Source organism: Taudactylus pleione, unplaced genomic scaffold (genome assembly GCF_031769625.1).
Source record: "Taudactylus pleione unplaced genomic scaffold, aTauple2 ptg000070l, whole genome shotgun sequence".
Classification (NCBI taxonomy): Eukaryota; Metazoa; Chordata; class Amphibia; order Anura; family Myobatrachidae; genus Taudactylus; species Taudactylus pleione.
This window is the reverse complement of record NW_028284472.1, coordinates 20,801,448-20,813,156: the sequence shown is the minus strand read 5'-3', so window position 1 is coordinate 20,813,156 and position 11,709 is coordinate 20,801,448. Positions and strand designations below refer to the sequence as shown.

Sequence of the window (11,709 nt, the reverse complement as noted above, 5' to 3'; positions counted from 1 at the left end):
CCACCGGTACCACAGTGCCCAGGGCACATACCCCGCTCGCCCTGCCCTAGTTACACCATTGATTTCAGCACAGTTTCCAGGATATATTTTGCTTATATTATTATTATTATCGTTTATTTATATGGCGCCACAAGTGTTCCGCAGCGCCTTACAAAGTACATAACCAAAAAGTGACTTACAGTAAAATACAATGAAGGACAAGGACATGGATAATATAAATTGATACATAGGTGGCCATAACACCCACATAAGCAACAAAGCATAGGCACCAAGTGTTAGGTGTCCTAGTGGTGAGTAAGAAGTAGATGAACATAAAGTAAGGAGAAGCACAAGAGGGTAGAGGGCCCTGCTCGCAAGAGCTTACATTCTCTTATATCTATATAAACTCTTCTAGTCACTGGTTCTTAGGCCCTTAGACACAGAATGGTCTAACTCATAAGCCTGGGGGTCTGTCCAACTGTGAGACATATTATAATAACTTATTGGATTGTGCCTCAAGTGGGTTGCCCCCTATTGTGTAACTACAAGTCTCAGCATACCCTCTTTATTAAAGGGAAATGCCATAAGTTACTGTCCATAAAATATGTGCATGACAAATACCCCTACTGAACCAAGAGCCCTGGATTGGGCAGATGGGGTGAGATGGAAGATGTTATCCGGCCTCTCTGCAGTATAAACATAGACACATCTTCTCCTCATACTAACTTCAGAGCATATAGCAAAAGCAGGTTGTGCATGACCACGCACACCAATAGGAAGCCACAATGAAAGAGATCACCACTTCCTACTGGTCTTTGGTGTCACATCCCTATATGACAAACATATTCAACTGGTTAGTAAGAGGGATGAGCAGTAGAAATGGCCATCGGTATGGTTACCATCGATGGCAATTTATAAAGTGGCTATCGATGGTAATCAACTATGCAATGGATGACCATTGATGGCTTCACCAAGCGATGAACATCCCTATTCCATGACTGACTGGACCGTGGGCTAATCAGAACCGGGGGGGCGTGGCTTTGTGGGTGTTGGAGGGCAGAGCTATGCTCAGTGTCCCGTCACCTTGAAAAAAAAAATAATAAATGACTATTCGGTTATGTTCTTCCATCGATGGAGGGAGACCATCTGGTTCTCCTGCTTCGATGGGAAAAACATTCAACATCGGCCATAAACCATCGATGATTATGAATCATGAATGGTCGATGGCCATCTCTAAGGAGCACCTTAGGAGTCTTGCAATGGTGTTTTGCAGCACACCCAGCATTTGCACAGTCCAAGATTTCCCCATTTCTTGCACAGAGAAGTAACACCTGGCATTGGTTATTACTCTAAATTGCTCCTGGGTATATGGGGACTGTGGATAGCGTTCAACCTCTGATACACAAAGCAAAACATTTTCTTTTTATCATATTTATAAACACAGATATGTATACAAAGTGAAAAATTAATTAAACAAAATACAATTAAGAATAACGTATTGGTAAAAAAAAAATCTATTTTAGAATTAACTTGGGTAAATGTTAAACTAATTCAGTTGTTTAAACTAAAATAATGTTATTAGCATTTTCTTACCTGCGGCCTGAGCTTTTGTATAATGCATCGGGCGCTGCTCTTACCTTCTGTCCTATTAAATGGATGGATGCGCAAAGCGACCTGTGAAATAATTAAACATACATAAGAACAATGCAGGATTATTAATACCAAAGTAATCTCCCAAACCAGCCTATTCTGTTCCGAAAGAAAAGACAATTGTCTTGGTCTGACTTAGTTATTTAGTTATGTGTAATAAATAAAGGACTATTTTACCGTTGGAGCCAGTTGTACAATTCCAAACAGTGAAGGAGGGTGTCCCAGTGGTACTGAACCAAGTCCCGACATTTTAACCTTAAAATAGGGGTTTCCCCCAAATTTTCACCTGCTCAAGGGGTCCCAAAAAATGCTTGCGTTAACACCTATGCAGAATTAAAGATCGATAACTGGACAGCTAATCAATAGGCCAATTTTATTTCTTTTTTTAACAATCAAATTTGACTTTTACGCTCGAAAACGGGTTTTCAGACCTAATGGAATTTTCCCCATAGTGGCAAAAACAAAAACCACTAATATAAAGAGAAGCAAAACAGTGATATAGATGCACTTCCCTTTGTATAACAGCATTTCACAATATTTTTGTTTTTATTTTACATCATTTGAAATCAGAACTTTACATAATAATTAGAAAGTCTGGAAAGCTACTAAGCAAAACACAAATTAATACTCCATAGTAAATAGTATAAATACAGAGAAAATTGATTATTTATAACTAATGTATCTATCTCTACCCTGAACTTATATGAAATCATATACAGGTTGAGTCTCCCATATCCAAATATTCCGAAATACGGAATACTCCGAAATACAGAATTTTTTTGCGTGACTGAGATAGTAAATCCTTTGCTTTTTGATGGTGCAATGTACACAAACTTTGTTTAAAGCACAAACTTATTATATATATTGCATAAAAATACCTTTAGGCTTTGTGTATAATGTGTATATGAAACATAAATGATTTTCATGTATGTAGACAAACTTTGTTTGAGCCACAAAATTATTGAAATGATTGTATAAAATGACCTGGACTAGTGACAGTACAGATATTTTTCTTCTCATTTCTGAGTGGATAAAATGATATTACGATGAAGAAGGTGGGAAATAACCATCCTAAGGACCATCAAAGGACTGTAAGTATCTCTTATAGAGCCATGGACTCACTGTATGACTGATGGGTAATGATAATAGGTCACTGCTACAGGTTGAGTCTCCCATATCCAAAATGCTTAGGACCAGGGGTATTTTGGATATCGGAATATTCCGTATTTTGGAATATTTGCCTACTATAATGAAGTATCTTGGGAATAGGACCCAAATCTAAACACAGAATGCATTTATGTATTATATACACCTTGTACACAACCCTTTTTCGTGTGATGCCCTGGGGATGGTCCTTGGCAGGATTTTTTTGGGGTACCCTGCTTCTCGGACGTGAACCCCTAAATGTTAGGGACGCAAGTATAGAGGAGCCTTGACGATTGGCCTGACGCTTATTCATATATATGCAAATGTAAGTAACTAATACCTCTGAATCTCTATTATTATGTAGGATTCTTTGTTGATTTTGCTACAGTGTGCTGGAGGGCAAATCCCTTTTTTCTGTGTTCAGTGTAAACCCCGCCCTTTAAAAGCACCTGTGCTAAGTCATTAAGCTGACATGAGCAACCACCACACTTTTTGTAAATAAATAATAATACTGGCTTTAGCCTCGAATGTAGCCCCAGTAAAACAATTTTAAAATCAAGAGAAGCTTGTTTTTTTAATGGTCAGGGCTGGATTTCAGGGGGTCTGACCGTGAGCCCCTGGGACCCGTCGGGCCCTAGTCAGGTGCCTAGGTCACCTAGCGGTAATTCCAGCCCTGCAGCCAGGCCACCATGTGCGAGGTGGAAGCACTCAAGAGATGAGACCAGGGCCGTAACTAGGGTGCTGCGACATGTGCCAGAGCACAGGGCACCACAGGGCAGGGGGCGCTGTTTGGGTCTGTCAACTTTTTGTTTATAATCATTCTCACTTGTAGCTTCCTCTTCTTTCATCCCCAGCATCTCCTGGCCCCCCATATCTCCACCCTGCCCAAATCCCCCTCCATCTGGCCACCTCCCCCAAGCACCTTTAGTCACATCTTCTTTTATTTAACACACACAACTATCTGCCTCACAATTTCTGATGGCGGCCCTGAACACAGCCACCGATCTCCGACCCAGGTGTTACCAGCAGTGACAGAACTGTGGGAGACAATGGAGTCAGTTGCCACCGGGCACCAACCCTGAAGGGGGCACCTCCTCCATTGTCCCCCATTCCATTCATTGTCCCCCGACCCGGCGTCCGCTCCCGTTCTGTGTACCTGTTACACAGAGAGGAGCCGCTGAGCTGATGCTGATCGGTGCTCCTACTCCGTGACCTGACTGTGTGCTCTGGGTCGCGGATGTCACGTACCATGGGACCGTGACCATGAGCCTGCCGGGAGACAGTTCCGCCGGGACCGGGTCACAGTGCATATACAAACTGCGCGGGCATGGCTGCTGTCACTCGGGAGTGGACGGGACTGGGAGTCAGCACAGCGCCGGCGGCTGTCACTGGGCAGTGGACGGGGAGCAGCAGTGGCTGAAAAACATAGTAAGTGTGCACTGCCACTGCAAGCTCTATGGAGGTGGGGCGAGGGGAAGCACTCCATTCATATTCACATTATAAGCAAGATAGTGTAACAGTAAATATAGTGTAATAATGTCTTCAAGATAGATCAGATGTATCTTTAGTGATATATATCAGAGCCGTAATTAGATTTTTTGGTGCCCTGTGCCAGAATGAGCATTGGCGCAGCCCCTATTTTTAAATATGGAGATAACACACCCAAAAATGGGTCATAACCTCATGGGGAAGGACCAAGGAAGAGATAGGGGAGGCCAGGAGATGCTGGGGATAAAATAAGAGGAAACTACAAGTGAGAATGATAATAAACTGAAAATTGACATACCCAAACAGCACCCCCTGCCCTGCGCGGTGCCCTGTGCCAAGGCACTGGTCGCACCATTCTAGGTACGGCCCTGATATATATATACTGTACAGTGCCGATGTATTAGTGGCACTGAAACATTGCTGTTCCTATTTTTGATGTTATATTAAACGTGCTACAAGTACCCTGAGTGCCGCATCTGGACATTAAGTATTTATCTTTTATTATGCACACTGGACCAAGTTAAATCTCACCTGGGAGAGTCGGACCTTCTGTCAATCTATATATATATATATATATATATATATATATATATATATATACTCCTCTTTCATTCTTTTCTTCCCCACAATGGTCCAACTACCCAACCACTAAGCTCAGCACCCACCCTTCTCTACCTATCACTTCACCACACCTTCATCTGCATCACACTAGTCTCATTCCCTTTCCTACAAATGCATCCAACCTCTCTTGCCTATTGATCACTTCCTTCCACTTAAGCCTCCAAGATCTCGCCCGTGCTGCTCCCTTCCTCTGGAACTCTCTCCCTCTCCCTATCAGACTCTCCACCTCTCTACAAATCTTCAAACGGGGCTCAAGACTCACTACTTCAAAGCCTTACAGCTCTCATCCTAACCTGCTGCTTACATGCTTCTTCCTCACTGTCTACCCTACCTGTGTCACCCCTGTCTATCTCCCCCCCTATAGAATGTAAGCTCTCACGAGCAGGGCCCTCTTCCCTTATGTGCTTTTCCTTCCCTCGCTCATACGATCATCTACTCAAAACTCTCCACAAGGGCACTTAACACTTGGTAGCTGACACCCTGCTGCTTTGTTGAGTGTTATGATTGCTGCAGCCTCCTGGCCGCTCGCTAAGCTGTGGGTGACCACCCACAGCTTTTGCGAGTGGCCAGGTGATGGTCGCAACCACCGTGACCATCGGGGCTTGCAACGAGACCCTTGTGGTAGGGTCTCGTCCGTCGCAAGCCCCAGAGAGCTTCCTGCTCTAACAGAGCAGGAAGCTCTCCACTGACATCACTGGTGATGTCAGTGGTGCCGCCCACAAATGGCAGGCGTTCCTTCGGGAACGCCTCCATTTGTGTAGCCACCCCCCTCCAGGGGGTATATTTACTAAAGTGAGAGTTTTTAGAAGTGGAGATGTTGCCCATGGCAACCAATCAGACTCTACTTAACATTTAACTGGCACTTTTTAGAAGATAATAGCTAGAATCTGATTGATTGCTACGGCAACATCTCCACTTCTAAAAAAAGCTGTCACTTTAGTAAATATACCCCCTGGAGTTATCTCTCTCCTCCATTTCCCTCCTCTGGGAGTCCTGTCTCCCTGCTCTCAATGGATCAGGCTTGCCTACCCTCCCGATTTGGTCGGGAGCCTCCCGAATATCGGGTGCCGCTCCCGACCCCCCGGAAAGGCAGGCAAGCCTCCCGGCTGCCGCCTACACCCCCCAGACTAATAGTAAAAACCCCCGCTGGCGGAGGGTCCGATGACGCGATTCGCGCCGAATCGCGTCATCGTGGCTCCGCCCCCTGCTTCACAATGCCTTTTTTCCGGCATTGTGAAGAGGGGGCGGGGCCACGATGACGCGATCATGCGGTCACGCCCCCGGGCCCGCCCCCAAAACGGCATCATAGCCCGGCCACGCCCCCCACACAATGCAGGCATTCAGCTCCCTCCCGGAAGGAGGGAGCTGAATGTCGGCAACTATGCAATGGATGGTTGTGCTGTAGGTTTCTCGTATTCCCACTTCTGCATCCTGATTGCAGTCTCTCATTAATGTCGCCTGATAAGACTCATCGGAAAAGATATATGTTATAGTGTAACTATAATAATTACCCATAGATAATACTGTAAGTAAGAAGAAATTACTGTTGCTTAATAACATGACCTGCAGCGATTATATTTTGTTTTATTATTTACTGTTAGTGTTAAGGGGGAATTCAATTCAGTGTGATGTGCCGTCCGCCGTGACGTCTCTGCGCACATTGGGCCTGATTCAGTGTTGTACGCTAATGTTGCCGCAGCTGTTTCTGTGCGAATATATGCTAAAGCGACAGAGGCCGGGACTTTTCCTGAAACGCCCACCGGAGCCATTGCAGCTCTCCGCACATAGGCATCTTTATAATGGGTGCAAGGTGTGCGGTTCACACTGGCCTCTGGGTCCAGGGGGGCCCACACCGCACACTCTGCACCCATAGGTAATTATACTTACCTCTCCATCGTTCCCGATGATGTGCTGCTCCGCAGCGCCGGACTGGAGCTACAGAGCAGCAAACGCTCACTGGGAAAATGGCGGCTATTTTACCAGTGATCTGCGCATGTGCAGAAAAGATGTCCCGGGAAAGTAGGCGCGGGCGCCATTGTCCCGGAGACCAGCGCATGCGCAGTAAATTCTGGCATGAAGCCAGGATCTACAGCGATCAGTGCCGCTAACGGCTGGCAGAGAGGAGGGGGCCCAAACGGAGGATGCACACGGGCCCCCTCCTCTCTTAAAACGCCCCTGTGTCCACAGCTGCGTACACGTATGCAGCATTGGACGCAGATCATGCAATCACCGACTCCTTGAGTAAGTCTACGGTCACTCAGAATGAGAGCCATAACTGAGACACTGGAGCCATGTTTCCTGCATACAAGATCGCATATTCAGAATGTGACATGCCAATGTCTCCGAAATTTACCCGAGCATAGGGACTGCTGTCTTCTCATATCTGTCCGACGACGTGCAACAGCGGGAACATAGGGAACAGATCTGGCAGCCACACAGCGTCTGAGTACGTCTGACCTGTCTCACACACTGAGAGCTCTCATGCTGCGAAGGAGATGGCAATGGCTGGTTTATGCACGCCCATTACATGGAGTTTAAATGGTCCGGACACCACAAATCCACAAATATTAATTACTGTAGAGAACCAAGCTGAAGAATTTTCCTTTAATTCATATATAGTTCAAGGTAAATGACTCAAAAGTATGCCAGTTATTATTCAATCAGCTAATCCAGCATTACTATTAAGATACTGGCAACAAATATAAACAAATGCTTGTTCAACAGCTTAGATGATCGATATATATATATCAGGGGTGTATCTACCCATTGGTCAGGATGGCACTCGCCAGGGGTGCCGGCCAAGGGGGGGCGCCATCCGGGGGTGCCTCCCATGGCCAGGGGTAGAATGAAGACAGGGCCGCTAGGACTGCAATCCCGGGTACGCCCCTGGGACAGCAGTGATGAGGCGCACATGACATCACGTGAGCCTTGTTCAAAAAAAAAAAAAGCTTTATTTATTCTATGTACCAGGCAGCCGCCAGCAAGCGATGGCAGCTGCCCGGACCTTGACATCTAGGAACTTCCTAGATGTCAAGGTCCAGGCAGCCGCCATCGCATACCGGCGGCTTCCTGGTAGGTACATAGAATAAATAAAGCTTTTTTAATTTTTTTTTGAACAAGGCACGCGTGCCGTCATGACGTCATGTGCTCCTCATCGCTGCTGCTGCACTGAGGAGCCGCCAAGCCACAGGCTGAAGTTGGTAAGTATTTGTGGGCTGCAGGGGGTCGGTGGCTGGATGGTGGGGGTCAGGGACTGGAGCCGGGGGCTGGATGCGTGGGGCCAGGGACTGGAGCAGGGGAGGCAGGGACTGGAGCCCCACATTACAGGCAGGCTAATGGCTGGGGAGACAGGAGGGAGGTGACTGGGGAGACAGAGGTGGGATGGTGGGGCTGGGGAGACAGGAGGGTGATGACTGGGGAGACAGGAGGGTGATGGCTGGGGAGACAGAATTGGGATGGTGGGCCTGGGGAGACAGGAGAGGGATGGCTGGGGATGCAGAGGTGGGATGGTGGGGCTGGGGAGACAGGAGAGGGATGGCTGGGGAGACAGGAGAGGGATGGCTGGGGAGACAGGAGAGGAATGGCTGGGGAGACAGGAGAGGAATGGCTGGGGAGACAGGAGAGGGATGGCTGGGGAGACAGGAGAGGGATGGCTGGGGAGACAGAAGTAGGATGGTGGGGCTGGGGAGACAGGAGAGGGATGGCTGGGGAGACAGAAGTGGGATGGTGGGGCTGAAGAGACAGGAGAGGGATGGCTGGGGAGACAGAAGTGGGATGGTGGGGCTGGGGAGACATGAGAGGGATGGCTGGGGAGACAGAAGTGGGATAGTGGGTCTGGAGAGACAGGAGAGGGATGGCTGGGGAGACAGAAGTGGGATGGTGGGGCTGGAGAGACAGGAGAGGGATGGCTGGGGAGACAGGAGGGGGATGGTGGGGCTGGGGAGACAGGAGAGGAATGGCTGGGGAGACAGGAGGGGGGTGACTGGGGAGACAGGAGGGGGGTGACTGGGGAAACAGGAGGGTGATGACTGGGGAGACAGGAGGGGGGTGACTGGGGAGACAGGAGGGAGATGGTGTGGCTGGGGAGACAGGATGGGGATGCTGGGGAGACAAAAAGGGGGCTGCCTGAAGAAACAGAAGGGGGTGCTGGCTGATAAAACATGGGGGTTGGCTGTAGAGATGTTATAAGTACAAAGTAATTATTCAGAAAATATTGTGGGGAGGGGGTGCCAGTCCATTACTTTGCCAGGGGCGCTCGGACCCCTAGATACACCCCTGATATATATATATATATATATATATATATGGTACCGAAATATGAAGTTTTAAACTTCACTGCTGTTACGCTGTATCCTAGCGGGAGTCTCATAAAGCCCATTAGATAGCCACCTGTTTGGTGAGTGCCTCAAATAGTGATTCCATGTGAAAATTGTACATGTACACAATGGTTCCAGGTCTGGCAATGGGCCACTGGTAGCATAGGCAAACGCAGGGGGGTTTCCAGTTGCGCAGAAATACCCCCTCCCCTTCAGGCCAGCGGCTGAAATCATGACCACAACAGCTACATTATGATTTTACTAGAGCTGCGGCCACAACATGCAGTGTAAGGAACTGTTAGGAAGTGAGGGCCTGATTCAGACTTGGTCGCAAGCGCTGAGCGCTCACAACCGGGTCGATGGTGGCCCACAGCGCATGCGCACGATGGAGCCAGCTCCGTCTTGCACATGCGCAAGACCGGGCTAGCGACGGGCAATCCGTCGCTCCGGGTCTCGTACCAAAGGGGGCGAGCTGTCGATGTTGAGTGACAGCTCACCCCGTTTGGTGGGCGGGCAGGGGGGGTTGGTTCCCCAAACGGAGGCGTTCCCGAGGGAACGCTTGCCGTTTGGGGGCGGCCCCACTGACATCACGAGTGATGTCAGTGGAGAGCTTCCGGCTCTGTTAGAGTCAAAAGCTCTCTGGGGCTTGCGATGAACGAGACCCTACCACAAGGGTCTCGTCTCAAGCCTGATGGTCGCGATGGTCTTGACCATCGCGACCATCGTTATGGCCGCTTGCTATAGCTGTGGGTGGTCACTCCAAAAAACAAAAACACCATGATTCAGAGCGAGCGCTCTTTCAGAGCGTCCGGCTCTGAATCAGGCCCTGAGCACACTATTAGCGTGGAAGACCAGACTACAGTATAGCTTGTTAAGTGCTCATTATTCCCCCTCCAATGTTGACATTCACAAATGTTAACATGGTTAAAATGTCGACATGTTCATATTATAATGTTGACATTTTAACATGTCGACACCCGAAACTTGACCATTCATTTTTGTGTTATTTTTAGGGTTAGGTTTAAGTTTGTTTAGGGTTAGGCTAAAATATGCAAAAACAACGGGAAGCAGTCGGGAAGCCGACGGACGTAATCCCGACCACCGGCTTCCCGACTGTCTAATGTCCAATTGAAGGTAAGCTGGGCGCCGGGCGCGGACAGCCGTGGGGGGGAGGGTTAGGTGAGGGGCTCCTGGGGGGGATTTAGGGTTGGGCACCCCCCCGGGAGGTTAGGTTTAGGCTAGGGGAAGGGGGGGTTTAGGGTTAGGCACCCCAGGGGGGGAGGTTAGGGTTAGGCAACCCCTCGGGAGACTTAGCGTTAGACAGCGGGGAAAGGGGGTTAGGGTTAGGCACTTAGGGGAGGGTTAGAGTTAGGCACGTGGGAGGGAGGTTAGGGTTAGGCACCCCTAAGGGAGGGTTAGTGGGGGGAATTAGGTTAGCATACTTACCTTAATGGACGATCGGGATTTCGGGCCTGATTCAGAGCCGGACGCTATTTGCGCTCGCTCGTTCAGAAAAAGGGGCCGGCTATTTAAATTGAGCGCTCGCTCTTTGCGGTCTGTTGACGCCTCTATGTCTGAGCGAGCTAACGAAACATGCGCTCGCTATTTTGTAAAGACGCCCCCTGGCCGCTCGCATCTTACGTCATCTCTGCTATTTATTAGTTTAATCGAGTATATCGAAATGCGTCTAAACTGCTCGCAGTGCTTGTGGCTGGATTTTCCTACCGCAATCATTCGAGCAGTTCAGGCTAAGAAACAACCAAGTGACGTGGCCGATGACGCTGATTTGTTAATTATGCACACCCTTAAAATGCCCGTTTTGACCGTTTGGCACGCCTGCGTTCGGATCACCACTCCCCGTTTTCAAGCACCTTCCCCTGTTACCACCCACAAATGCCTCATACTGTCTCTCAAATTAGCAGGCACTCGCTATTTAGCGAGCACGCGATTCCTGACCGCAATGACTGGTTGGCGCATGCGCATTACGACCCATACGCATGCACAGATGTGCGAACATCGCTCGGAGTGAAGGAGCGGCCACTTACGAGCGGCTCTGAATCAGGCCCCTCCTCCTCTGTCGGACTGCCGCTGTCGGGAATCCAAAATAGCTGTTTGTTAACTTTCTGGTATCAACATGTTAAATATTGATATTATGGGGGTGATTCAAATGTTTTTTGGGCACCCAAAAGCAATGGGTGTACAAAGGAGCAATTTAATAGTTGCTCCGTTCAGGTGTCAGTGCCACGTGTGTGCGCCCAAAACCACGAAGTTTAGCCATGTATAGCAGCTAACCCCTTCTAAAATCCTGCTTGGCTCGCCCAAATAGCCGACTTATCGCACATTTGTGCTCACCACCGCGGGAGGCTGCGAGCAGAAATGTGTGCAGCCGCGGCTATTAGCGCCTGAATGGAACAAAAATGCAATTGCTCCATTGGGCACCCAAAAGAAATAGCCACAGCTAAAACAATTGAATCCCCCCTTTGAACATGTTGACATTTTAGCCATGTCG

General features: G+C 48.5%; 1 long non-coding RNA gene across 1 annotated transcript in view; it reads right to left on the bottom strand.

Annotated features, from left to right (window-relative positions):
* Positions 1 to 11,709, bottom strand: part of LOC148534213 (uncharacterized) — a 52,828-nt gene that overhangs the window by 1,837 nt on the left and 39,282 nt on the right. The window contains exon 2 of the long non-coding RNA XR_015877693.1: positions 1,573 to 1,653. This is a non-coding gene — a long non-coding RNA (uncharacterized LOC148534213). The remainder of the gene's footprint in view (positions 1 to 1,572; positions 1,654 to 11,709) is intronic.